This window comes from Cucurbita maxima, unplaced genomic scaffold (genome assembly GCF_002738345.1).
Source record: "Cucurbita maxima cultivar Rimu unplaced genomic scaffold, Cmax_1.0 Cma_Scf00088, whole genome shotgun sequence".
NCBI classification, from domain to species: Eukaryota; Viridiplantae; Streptophyta; class Magnoliopsida; order Cucurbitales; family Cucurbitaceae; genus Cucurbita; species Cucurbita maxima.
This window is the reverse complement of record NW_019272104.1, coordinates 250128-264034: the sequence shown is the minus strand read 5'-3', so window position 1 is coordinate 264034 and position 13907 is coordinate 250128. Positions and strand designations below refer to the sequence as shown.

General features: G+C 43.3%; 1 pseudogene; it reads left to right on the top strand.

Moving 5' to 3' along the window:
- The first annotated feature begins 1651 nt into the window (after positions 1-1651).
- LOC111472820 lies at positions 1652-12589 on the top strand (annotated as a pseudogene).
- The last annotated feature ends 1318 nt before the right edge of the window (positions 12590-13907 follow it).

Sequence of the window (13907 nt, the reverse complement as noted above, 5' to 3'; positions counted from 1 at the left end):
TTTTCTTCCAAAAATCCTCAACTTTCATTTATCCGCATACTCGTTCATCCCTGCTGGGGGAATGGGATTTGCCCATAAGCTATAGGGGCTAGGTGGTTGGAGGTGAGCTAAAGTGGAATGACGGAGATTGGATGGCCTGGAAAGCTGGGTAGGGTTTGGGGCGAGTTGTGGGCTACATTAGATATGGGTTGAAATGGCGAGAGCTGAGATAATGATGATGTTTGGGAAGAAACCCCATGGTGCCGAGAATCGAGGAATGACAAAGTACTCCTTTCCTTACGGGGCTCATGGAGTAGCGTATTTCGAAAGAGGGGCCAAAGAAAGATTCCAATTTCGGGCCTCAGTTTCTGCATCATGATCCACCTAATATAGGTATTGGGACTGGCATATGGATTTTGGGAATGAATTGTTGGGAGGGGATGTGGATTTATGAAGGCGGATATGGGAGAACTAATGTTCGGAGGATTGTAGGAAAACGAAGGAGCTACTTGGGATTGGAGGAATGCCGAACGCATTGCAGACATGCCGGTGGATATGGTTTCTACTTCTTTCTTAGATTAGTCTTCCCATTATCTTCTCTAACCTAGTCAAATCAAGTATGACTGATTCCGAGGTTGTCGTGCTGACCGTACTAGTGTTGGGGGTGAGAACCGGTGTCAGCTCCCCCTCCGACTCTTTTGACCGCTCCGAGACCGAGATCGGGTACGGATAGGGCTTTGAGTTACCTCTAGTCTCTTCCGCACCTGATTCTCAAATTCAGGTTCCGTGATGTCGAATTAGGATTGAAACCTAGTTTTGACTCAACGTAGACGTTGGCGCATCACTTTGACAAGTTACATATGCGCGCGAAGGTGTAGGCCAATTTCAGGCACTTTTTCAATCTCAAATCATTTCTTCAGTGAACCCCCGGACAAAACATTGGCTAAATTGATTTCATTTGCATGAGAGAGCTTCCGGACAATTGAGGTGTCAAAGATCCTCATTTTGACCGTTCGCTACTCTCCTTTCTTTCAATTGCTGGGGGTTGCCCTCCGTTGGTAAACCACCCAAACAATGCAATTCCAAATTACTCCCTTGTTGCCAAAATGAAAAAGAAAAGATGTTCTCGCTTATTAGAAGAATCGAGTACTCTGATTTAGAGCGTTCCGAAATCTAAGAACAAGACAAGGAAGGCAAGCAGATATCTAAGAGCGAAACTACCTTCAAATTGAACAGCCAACACACAAAGAAAAGAAAGATTGATTGAGACTAGTGTATGGTAGGCCAGAGGTACGCTTGCTTATAAAAAACGGAAATTGGTATGATAGCTTAGCTCTCTCTACTCTTTGCTGAAGCTATCGTGTCGTATGGATGGATGGGGTGCGACTGAGCCTATTTCTTCTCTTCTCTATTCTTTGGATCCTTTATGAAAGAAAAAAGTGGTGTCGTAAGTCAAAGTAGACGAATTGCTCGTGGTTTACTTAATTGGCCATAACGGCCTGCCGGCCTTCTTTCCTTTATGAGTGAGTTTGATAAAAAGACTAAACAAAGGGCTTTCGAGCTGCTCTTTCAACTGCCGCCTAATCTCCCAGTTGCTTAGTTTAGCTGCTCTTCGGCTTTCGAGAACAGGGCGTACTAGTTCTTGAGAGCGAAGACTAAAGAACCTACTAAAATGTCCTGGGGACTGATTCTGACTGAAACAAGGCCAACTGCAACTCGATTGGAGGAAAGGGCTGCGAGGTAACCCCAAAAATCCCAGCTAGTTTGGGCTGGCACTTTTCATTCAGAAATTCATTCATTCGAACGGGTAGGGTTTTCCTTCTTTTTGCTTTTCATTCCATCAAGGCCTTTTGAGAAAGAAGACAAGGTAGCTTGCTTACTTAGGGCTTGCGCGTCGGAAGAGGTCTTTCTTTGTTTGTTTGTTTTCCAAATTCTCTCTCTCATGAGCAGCCCGGTCACGTTTGTTGAGCTCCTTCGTCCATGTTAAAAGCAAAGGGTATACTAATCAAAGTCATTCAAGTTGGTGGGATTGGCTTCCTCCTTGTACAAGGACGGGGCTTAGTTAAGTAGAACCGTCGCTTGCTCGACGCATCCTTTCTTTCAACCTTATTAGCGTAGTGTGAGTAGGTTGGACCGGTGAATTTCCCCCCGGTTGTTGATGTAGTTGCAAGAAGTTTGCTTGCTTTGATTTTGATTGAGTTGCTAGAAAGAATATATAACGTACTGCATTACATAGTGATGGAGAGAGAATCAATTTGAAGTTCAGTAGTACGCCTGGTTCACCAGGTTCTACCACAGCAGGGCCCAATCATACTCTCTCTCTGAGTTTGATCCTGGCTCAGAAAGAAGGAACGCTAGCTATATGCTATACACATGAAAGTTGAACGTTGTTTAATAAAAACCTGCGCCCCGGATGCAGAAAGCTCTTTTTTATAGAGAGAGAGTCAAGGGGGCTGGGCGATTCTGTAACCGCAGGCAGCTCAGACCCGACAAGATGATGGCCGCGCACGAGACAACTTGTTGAGTCGGGGGATGCGAACCGGCCCTAAAAGACCTTCCGCACTATCTTAAGGCGAAAAACTTCCATTTTGAGACCGCGACCGATCAGCACTTTCTCACTTCTTTAGTAAGATCAGTGTTCAATTCTCCAAGACTCTTTCTCTTTTTTCAGGGCTTGGGTACGAGAACATAATGTGAAGAAATCAGGGTCGAAGTTTAGACCGCTCACACTAGTTCGACCTATAGAAAAGATCATCAATCAGAGAGGAGACAACTCATTTATGATTCCAGCCGAGAAGACTAGTAAAAGGAGAAGGATCAAGAATGTCATATATTTCAGGAGCTAGATCAGTTGCCGATAAACAAGTCAGAATTGCCTCAACCAAAATTGATGGAATTGGACCTAAAAAAGCCATTCAGGTTCGTTATTGATTAGGTATCAGTGGGAACATCAAGATCAAAGAGTTAACTAAGTCTCAGATCGACCAAATTGAACAAATGATAGGTCAAGATCATATTTTTCATTGGGAATTGAAGAGGGGAGAACGAGCAGACATCGAACGATTCATTTCTCTTTCTTGTTATTGTGGAATTCGTCATCAAGATGGATTGCCCTTACGTAGTCAACGAACTCATACTAATGGTAGGACTTGTCGCAAGCGAATTCGAAAATGAAATCAGTCTACCGAAAGCCCTTGGTACTCATCGGATCAATCACACAGTTAAATAGTTCACTTCAATTTGGTGTCTTTTGGTGTTTCAGCGGTTACTAATCTAGTATACGTAACGTATGCCTCCTTCGCCACTCCATTAGTGGCTCGGCTTCGTCCTAGAAGCTACAGCTTCCGCCTCTAACGGCTTCACTATCGCTCATGACTGGTATATGAATCTCTTGATTTATGTAGTGGTCGGCCTGATAGAAGCTAAGCTTGGCCAGGAAGAAGCTACTAGTCGCTTCCCGAATGCCTGCCTCTTGACTTATGGTCTAGTCTGATTTCCAATGCCTCCTTCCCTTCCTTGCCGCCAACGGAGAGTAAGCAAGCGACCTTGCTTGCATTCGTCAAAGGGTAGCTTCCGCGCCCTTACTGCCTGCTTCAATTGATGTGAATGAAAGTGTCTTCAAATCCTATTTAGTCTTTTTCTTTCTCTCTGTCACTAAAACAAGGAGTTCTGTCTCTATTTTCTTTTCGGATTCCGAGGATGAGCCGGCCGATCCTAACATCATTTATGAGGAGCAAGACGACAAAACCTCCTCCTCAGATAAAGATGTCTCCGATGTGACTGGCAAGAACAACTTTTTCTATTGTGATTCTTTTTGCGGGTTCAGTCAGGTAATAGAAGCTAAGGAGAGATGCTTTCCATCAGTCAAAAGCACATATCACCCACCCATGGAGGTCCCCTTACAAAGGAATAGAAAGGGAAGAACTGGAGCCAGAGCTAGTTGGGTTGGGGTAAAGAGCCGTAAGCGCGGTGGGGGGTGACAGAGGACGTTCTCGTAAGATTCAAAGAAGGGTATGATCAACTCGTTGATTGTTGGGAACTTTCACTCCTCTATATTCGAAATATGCCTTTCTAGGAGCATTACGATCTGCAGCTCAAATGGTACCTTATGAAGTCTCTATCGGTCTCATTCTTATGGTGTGCCTTGTGAGCGCGTTTGGATCCGCGAAGGCAATCGTTCGGATGTTCTCCTAACCTAACCCGGGAACAGACTGGAGGGAATCGCAGCATGGGGAATGTTCGCGTCTCGTCGCAAGGCTCATTTTGAGTTGTGGGTCGAGGGTTTATCTAATCAAGGGCCGGGGCACAAGGGTTCTGGTACTATCCAGGTGCGAAGAACCACGGTGGTGACTGCAATGAGCAGAAATCTCACTTATCGGCCTAAACGACGAGCAAACACTCGAACGTGAGAGCAAGGGATCACCCAAGGAATGGACGAGCTCCAAGGAGGAAGGCAAGAACCATGCTTTCAGAGACCTAACCCAACCCAACGGTCCCGAATCTTATCTGAATTGCGAGAATAACTGACTAAGCCATGCCTATATATAGACTCATTCTCCAAATGGCGCGGGGCAAAGCCTTTAGGTTGTTTAAGTAGATTGGGTGACAGATCGGCCATAACAGTACTCCGGGATATAAACCGGGGCAACAAATGTCGAGCATACGACGATGCCGCCCGTTTTCATTTTTTGGAAGTCCCTGCCAGAGGAAAGAAAGGGTTGTAGGTGATGGTGCGTTTCACTTCTTATCTAGAGAGGGAGTAAGGAGTAAGTAGCTCGACCGATAGGGAGAGAGAGGGGCAAATTTGTGAGACGAGAAGAGGGGCAAATTTGTGAGACGAGAAGAGGGGCACTGAAATCGTTCCTATTGGATTGGGTCGTGCGTGGCAGCTGGTAGAGATGAATGATGCATAAAGGCGGGCCACTTCAACGGGACCTATTCTCTTAATAGGCGGCAAAGCAGAATAGGAAAGGGGCCGAGTGATGAGTGCCTTTTTAGCCTTTTTCTAAAGACTCTCATGTGAAGCTAACATGGCTCGCTACATACAAGTATAGCCAAAGAAAGATGATGATATGAACCAAAAGAAATCAATCATACAATATACTTCAATGAAGATGTGAAGAAAAGGTTGTCAAAATTATCAAAAGATGTTTCAATTCATGCCACATTGAAGAAGAATGAAGTTTGATTGTTATAAATTTTGGGTGGGTTACAATTTAGAGTTATTGTATTTCATTTATGTATTCTAAGACTTTATTTACTATAGGTTACAATTACATAATGGTTAATTATGGCCATTAGATATGAATGTTACAACTCTTGAAATGACTTTAGTAGTTTCATTTTGAGGCTATATAAAGCCATGTATGTTGTATGTGTAAGAGACTTGAAAAATATAGTAAAAAGAAGCATTTGTGCTCTTCTTTAGCCAATGGCTGAGTTTCTTTGCAATTCTATGTAGTTTAGGTTGCATGTAGAATCATTCAAGCTCGACATGATTAATCTTGCTTGTGGAGTGATTCGAATCTCATGGAAGTGTTCTTGCCTTGAGATATTTGATCAACAAGAATCATTCAAGCTAGACATGATCGATCTTGCTTGTGGAGTGATTCGAATCTCAAACAATGTTCTTGCCTTGAGATATTCGATCAACAAGGTAATCCGAATCTTACTCCCCTTGTAGTGGTTCCATATCTTATCATTTGGTATCAGAGCTTAAGGCTCAAGATCGGATATATGTTTCCTTTGCATTTCTTTTCAATTTGTTTTTATCTTTTTAGTTTTTAATCGACCCAAAATAAAGAAAATCAAATCTGGGCTCTACTAGAAAATTTGAGAGGTGAGGATGAGAGATTCATTTGTGTAAATGAGTGCAAACAGAGTGGCCTAAAATTCCTTGAGTGTATACACGTGAGAGAGTGTTATGAGGTCCTTTGTATTTCCATAACTTATTTTTTGCAGCAAAGTTTCACAAATAGATTCGAGGACGAATCCTCTTGAAGAAGTGGAGAATGATATGAACCAAAAGACATCAATCATACAATATACTTCAATGAAGATGTGAAGAAAAGGTTGTCAAAATTATCAAAAGATGTTTCAATTCATGCCACATTGAAGAAGAATGAAGTTTGATTGTTATAAATTTTGGGTGGGTTACAATTTAGAGTTATTGTATTTCATTTATGTATTCTAAGACTTTATTTACTATAGGTTACAATTACATAATGGTTAATTATGGCCATTAAGTATGAATGTTACAACTCTTGAAATGACTTTAGTAGTTTCATTTTGAGGCTATATAAAGCCATGTATGTTGTATGTGTAAGAGACTTGAAAAATATAGTAAAAAGAAGCATTTGTGCTCTTCTTTAGCCAATGGCTGAGTTTCTTTGCAATTCTATGTAGTTTAGGTTGCATGTAGAATCATTCAAGCTCGACATGATTAATCTTGCTTGTGGAGTGATTCGAATCTCATGGAAGTGTTCTTGCCTTGAGATATTTGATCAACAAGAATCATTCAAGCTAGACATGATCGATCTTGCTTGTGGAGTGATTCGAATCTCAAACAATGTTCTTGCCTTGAGATATTCGATCAACAAGGTAATCCGAATCTTACTCCCCTTGTAGTGGTTTCTTTTCTTATCATTTGATATCTGAGCTTAAGGCTCAAGATCGGATATATGTTTCCTTTTAGGCCAGCCGCTTCTTCAAATGAGCTTGGCTCTTCCACTTTCTGGAGAGGCACAAGACTGTGAAAGTGTCATAGTGTCCGCATAGCTGGCTTCTCTATACTTGGGATTGATTGGGCTTCCTAATCCTTCCTTGTCGATCTTCTAAGTCGGCTATCAAGCACAGTGCCTTCAGCAGGGATCCTCTTGAATATCTTGTTGCTCTCTTCTAGACATGCATCACTCTTTGTTAACGGGTCGGGGGCCTTGGGCTTTTTTTTCTCTGATAGGAGGGCTTCGTGTAGCTTTTTTGACTCAGGTCTAGAGTGACTCACAATATCAGGCTCTTGTTGCTCAAGTGCTTGTGCCCGCATACGGAAGTCTAGCATCCCAGAATACGGCAGTACTACATTTTTGGAGGACCACCATGACGATGCCTCATCGAAAACGACATGTGGAGATATAGATTTTATAGTCAGATCAATGCACCTCAACCTACGCTCATCATAGCCAACAAAGATGCACCAACTAGCCCGCCCGCCTTCTTTTCCAGCTTCGTCCGTAACTGCTCAGAACTCATAGCAGACGGACCCAAAGACTTTTCAATGTTGGTAACGAAAAGCTAATTTAGCTTGGGGTTTCCTTCCTTTTTCAAAACTGCGGTTGTACGTTCTTCGCATGTGCATCATGCTTCGACAAGTTTTGCCCTTCTTTCTGCAACTCCATTTTGCTGTGGAGTGTGTTGTGTGAGCAGCTAAACGGATGACAGACCTGAATCATCAAACTCTTGCAACGTGTATTTTCCACCATTGTCAGTCCTCAGGCATCTTTTTCTTTGATTGAGTTCATTTTCCACCCCTCTCTTTAGGATCTTCACTCTCATTTCCTTGGCCAGAGCACAGCCTCAACAAAGTAATCATTTGATAACCCTCTGATTCTTTCTCTTCTTCTTTAATGTCTTTTTTCTTTCAGTCCTTTAACTGAACTGGTTTTGATCAATCTTTCTTCTATTTACAGGTCCGAGTTATTTGGGTTTTGTCTTCAACGCCACGTATTGATTTCCCATCAGAGGACTAGAGGAGGCCGCCGGCTGCCGGCAACAACGCTATCTGAGTATGAGCGGGTTCTGTTGCTTGAAAGGGGCGGTGTTCCATACGGAAAGCCTAATCTGATGACCCAATCAGTCTTCCTCACCACTCTCATGGAGGTGCTTTCGACTCCCCAGCACAAGCCTGAACCTCCAAAGACGGTGTCCCCAATGCTCGAGGGCGGGTTCTTGACAGCAATAGTGCTATCAATGCCGGGTTCTATAGTCAAGCCAATCAATAATTCTACGAAAGGTCAGGTCAGGGGTGAATTCGGACCTCCGAGTGGTGAACCAGTCCTATGAGTGGGTTGAGAGGGCTATCTTAGGTTAGGCTGGAGCTCAAGAATTGGCAATCGGCAGTCAGAGACGAGCTATTGTAAGCCGGTGTTGATCCCTATAATGGTTTGACTTTGGATCATTCAGTGGATACCAAGGTTGGTGGTTCGACATTCGAGAGTTCTGGTCGTAGACACAGTGTTGCTGATCTCCTCAGCTATGCGAAAGCTTTGAATATGAGAGTGCAGTCTATGCAAGCTGTGCAAGTGTTGAAAGAATTCTTTTAGCCTCTTCTTCGCGAATCGAAGCAATCGGCAATTGGGGTTGTTTTTCGCGACCAAAGAAAGAGGGCCATGCAATGGTGCAAAGGGATTGGATCACCTCTGTGCTGGGGCTCTCGGAAGCCCACAGCTTCCGCTTCTGAGTAGCATTGGACCGAGGCCGTCCCTCTCATCGTGGGGAATTCCTCTTTCTCATCACTTGCCTTATGTTGGACAGTTCCTCTATGAGAACCCCCGAAATGGCATCTCAATTGTGCCCCCAATGCCATTGGAGCACTCTCTGATACAAGTCGTGGGCATAACCAATTCAGGGACAGGAGCTTACCTTGAAGCAACTTCCAATGTCATACCTTTTGTCTCCCCGGCTCGCTCTCTTTTCATTTGGAACCCAGCTTCACCACTTTATCTCACTGTGGCTACCCTGATGGAGAAGATTACTGGGCCACTCTCTGTTCACTCCGGTTGCCATCTACAGATGTCAGGGTTAACCCAATTGTACGGTTCAACTACTTTAGTAATCCGGGTGATGTATGTGGAGCGGTGTGTGAATGGCACCTGCAAGATCGGTGATGTACTGAGGAGCCGTTCCATGGAGGATTTCCAATTTAGGGAATGGTTTGTTTGGGGGCCGAGATTGAAGATAGGTGGGGCTTGCATTGCCCGTTGATCAATCAAATGATTGGCTGATGGGAGAGTTTTGCTCGCAGTGAGTACTATATGGCACTACCATGGTGGATGCCTTGTGGACAAGGTAGTTGATCGCAATTTCAGGGTTATTGGGATTGATGCTTTCTGAGTTGTTGATGGTTCGATATTCACTATATCACCAGGGACCAATCCCCAGTCCCCTCTTTTGATGCTTGGACGGTCAGTGTCTTTGTTGTTATCTGCATGCTTGAGTCTTTTTGTTGGTTTGTTAGAGTTGACTACTTACCCTGTTGTGCCAAAAGGAACTATAAGCGGACTTTGCTGCGAATCTGCTAGCCATTTACCAGTATTTCCTCTTCTGCTTCTGTTTTTGGGTTTTTTCTCCTTTTCCCTTGTGAACACAATCAAATCCGAACAAATAAGAAATTGGTGATTCTCCAATTAAGAAAAAAGATTGAAAAGACCCTCTCGGTTTCTCTTTCATTTGCCAGTTCCAAATCCGCATTGTCAGTCAACTGCTGCGCCGTTTTTCTTACAGGATGCCAAGTTAAAGAAGATAAGGCGAGTGAATAAGGTCCGAAACCCAATAAAACATTTATGCTCGTGGTCGGACCGGAAAAAGATGTGGGAGCAATGGCACTCGATCACAAACCCTCTCTTTCCCTTTCTGTAAATTACTTGGTATTTTTTTCTTCTTCGCCCTTCCCTGTCTAACTAAAGCTGATTAAAAAAACAGATTTGTTTCGGAAAGCATTCTGCCCCTCAGTCTTGGACATTTTGGAGGGACTTTCCCTGCCCTACTGGGGATTCCAGTCACAAATCCAAAACTTCTCGCTCCCACCGGCCGGCTGTTCCCTTTGGCTACTCTCAAAAAGGTATTGACGCTTCACACCCCATCTCGACGAAAATCAGGAAACTTATTGCAACTACATCAAAAACCGAGAAAAAAAGACGTGAACGACCCCTTTCTTGGAACTAATTCATAGGGGGCAACGTGTGATATATAAAAATATAGAAGAAGGAAAGATATGCAGCATCCACTTGGTGCTCATAATATCTTTCTCGATGTTTTTTGTACAAGGGATTCTTTCTCGGAAGGGAGCTAGGCAGATTTAGATCGATCGAAGCTACTGCCTAATTAGTTTAGCTTATCGATGTCCTTGAGTCCAATGAGGATAAAGAGGATGGCCCCCTGTTTAACATTTTATAGGAGTGGATAACAGCGGGAAAAAGGATGAAGTATTAGCGTTAGCGTGAGAGAGCAGAAAATGACACTAAACAAAACAGAAAGAGAAAGGTATAGTGTAGTTAAGGGGGACTCATCACGAGTATTTATTATTATACTCAACGCAAGTATCACTAAGGTCATAATATCTTTCTCCGGCAAAAGTCGAATAACAGAAGTATGAAAAAGAAAGGGGGACCCATGTGAAGCAGACCAGCAACCAAATATTACGAAAGGCAAGAACGGTCCGCACCAGTATGGGGGCAGGGTATTTAGGCTCCTCCCTCTCGTACACACCGGTTAGGTAAGAAACAAACTCAGGTTTGTGGGAGAGTGGCAAGAATCAGGACAGATTTAGTTGGGACATGCTAGCGGATTCGCCCTCGGGTCACGAGATTCCATTTTGGTTTCCGAGGCCCAGAAGCTCGAAGCATCCCAGCTACGAAGATGAAGAGACACTCCTAGTTACCAAGTGGCCCGTTTGGTTGGTGATTCGTTCACCCGCTTGCTCGCTTCCAACACAAGCACGCTATCCTTTGTTCGCCCTCTACCACTCCAATTAAGCCAAAAAAATAGAGGTCGGACCAGAACCTCGCAAGGGCACCCGACAACATCAACATCAACTTCCCGTATTAGATCATCTTCTTTAAAGTTACAGTCTAAGAAAGACCCCAACAAAGCAAAACCAAATTCGAAAAGAAAAACTAACGGGTAAGAAGGAGAGGAGAAGGGTGCCTGGGCCCTAAACCCAACCCGAAAACGACCAGGGGATAACAGGAAGAGGCTAGGAAAGATTCGATCTACCTCAGAGAGACGACTTGAGATTCCCACAAGGACAGGTAGCCGGAATCGCGGCAATTCAATCTCCATACTGTCAGACTGAAAAGGAAAAAACTCCAACTCAACTACATCCATTCCCACCCTATCCGTCTCTTTCTACTTCATTACACTAATTTGTAACTGAATTTGAAAGCCATATTTCGACCCGAACGTTTTCGGGATGCCTCTAATAACCAACGAATGGCAAGTGCTTTTCCTTGTGTAGATCCTATTTCAATGGGAACTTGATCAGTCGATCCGCCTACACGTCTTGCTTTTACTGCTATATCGGGAGTGACTCCGCGTATTGCTTGACGTAAAATAGTGAGTGGATTTCTTTCTGTCTTTTGTTGAATCTTTTTCATGGCTCGATAGAGAGATAAGCCAATGATTTGTTTCCATCTGAATAAGGTTAACCAAGATGTTAACTAATCGATTACGAGAAATTGGCTCTGTCTGATTTAGCTGTTTTTTCTTCTGCAGTACCTCGACGTGAGATGAGCGTGCAAGGGGTTCTCAAGAATCAGTAGTTTTCCTTTCTTTTATAAGGGCTAAGAAAATCATTGATTTTGGCTTTTCCAGATCTCGAAAGATATGAAAGACCTCCCTCCAAGCCGTACATACTACTTTCCACAGAATTCTATATGTATCTATGAGATCGAGTATGGATTCTGTTTACTCACTTGAAATTGAGTATCTGTTTCCCTCCCTTTACTGCTAGGATTGGAAATCCTTTCTTTATTTTACATATCCATACGATTGAGTCCTTGGGTTTTCGAAATAGTGTCAAAAGTGGTGCTTCGAATCATTGCTAGTGGACTCGGACCTGTTCTAAGTCGAGGCATTTCTCATTCTTTGTTGACCCGGACAAAGTAAAGGAAAACCTCTTCAATTCTTCCAATATTGGACCTTATCTAATAGTTCCGAATCGAATCCCTTTAGAAAGAAGATCTTTTGTCTCACGGTAGCCTGCTCCAGTCCCCTTAGTAAACTTTCGTTATTGGGTTAGCTATATACTTCTTTCAATCTTTCTAGCGATTCACATGGCATCATCAAATGATACAAGTCTTGGATAAGAATCTACAACGCACTAGAACACCCTTGTTGACGATCCTTTTTTTACTCCGACAGCATCTAGGGTCCCTCAAACAATGTAATATCTCACACCGAGTAAATCCTCCTTAACCCTTCGCCCTCTTACTAAGACTACAAAATGTTCTTGTCCATTATGAGCAATACCAGGTATATAAGCAGTGATTTCAAATCCAGAGGTTAATCGTACTCTAGCAACTTTACGTAAGGCAGAGTTTGGTTGAGGGTGTGATATTGGAAAAGCTGACAGATAAGTCACCCTTACTGCCTGCCACTCGACAGAACCGTACATGAGATCCTCATACGGCTCCTCGTTCAATGCTTTTGAAGTCATTGATCCTTTTCCTAGTTCGAGAAGTTCTGCAGATGGCACTTGATAGACCAGCAAGACTCACTTTGGCTTACTCCACTGAAAGGGCAAACTAAAGGAAAGAAGGGCATTCCTCCGATCTATGACAACAAGGGATTGGACTCGAGCAAAGACTGGGCCTATTTGAACTTGAACAAAGACTGAGACTGCTAGTTCCACTATCTCATATGCTACTACCACTTAGGATGAGCCTGTCACTACTTCTTACTAGGCTGCAAAAGGACTGACTTGGCTTAATATTAATAAGAGCGTATAAAAGCGTTTGTAAACAAAGAAAATAGAAAAAGCTGGAATGTCAGAGAAAGAAGGAAGACATGGAAGAAGAAAGATAAGAAAGAAGAAGGAAGAGCTTTTGCTACTAAAGATGAATCGATACCGGGAAGCTAGACCTGTGAATCAATCCTTCCCTCATTCGATCTTTGGCATTAGACCTTGAATGCTATTCTTTATCAGAAGCTTTGGACGGAGCGGGACCTCCTTAACAAAAGGAAGGAAGAGGAAGAAGAGACAACCCCGAATAGACAGAAGGAAAAAGCCACATCTTGCGACCCGCCCCAGCAAACAATCGATTTGGGAAAGAAGAAGAAAGACCTGTTAGAACAAACATCCTATTGCTTTTAGTCATTCTACCAACCTCTTGCGATAGTTGGACGCACTAGGTACAGATTTCCATGTCAGAGCAAAAACCAGACCCAGGTTAAGGGGTATCTGGCGAATGCCCGGGACATAGCGCTTAGTCTTCCGCCTGTGTCATAATAATATTACAGACACGAAGGACCTCAGTTGTGTTGCTAGGTGTCACTATGGTTTCCAAAGTCAATAGGGCACTCTTCCATCAACAACTAAAGGTATTTCTTACTGGTGTGGATTCTCCACAAGTACTAGAAAGGATGGGATTGTTCCACAAACTTCAATCAGTTAACTACCATCCATGAGCGGATACCAGAGAGTTATCGGCCAACACGATATAATTGAAAGCTCGTCCACTCTTTCATCCGCAGATGCTACTTTTCGTACGGGAGGGAACCACTCAGATTGACTTCTATGGATGGGATTCATGTTCATTAGTTTCATTTTCCGGGATCCATCTCCACCAACCAAACTAGCATTCCTCCATTCACTAGCAATGAAAAGAGCTAGGAGTCAAACCTGATGGTCCAAAAAAGCTACTTAAAGTCCTAATCGAAGAGCCAACCAACCAACTAGCTGATATCCTTAACTGCAAAAGAGCTCTGAGTGGTTAACAAACTCTTTCTTTATTGGCCGGGGAGTCCCTATTCTATAGACTTCCAAAATCCACTCTCTAAGAAAAAGGCAAGTATTGCTAGTCTACTTAGGTTGTTAAGGTCTCCCACTACCCACTAAGGAAGAAGATAGAATCCTACGGAAATTCAGGGATAAATATCGGGTCTCTTTGCGAGCATGAAATCGCGCTTTACTGTGATTGATAAATGGCATAAAC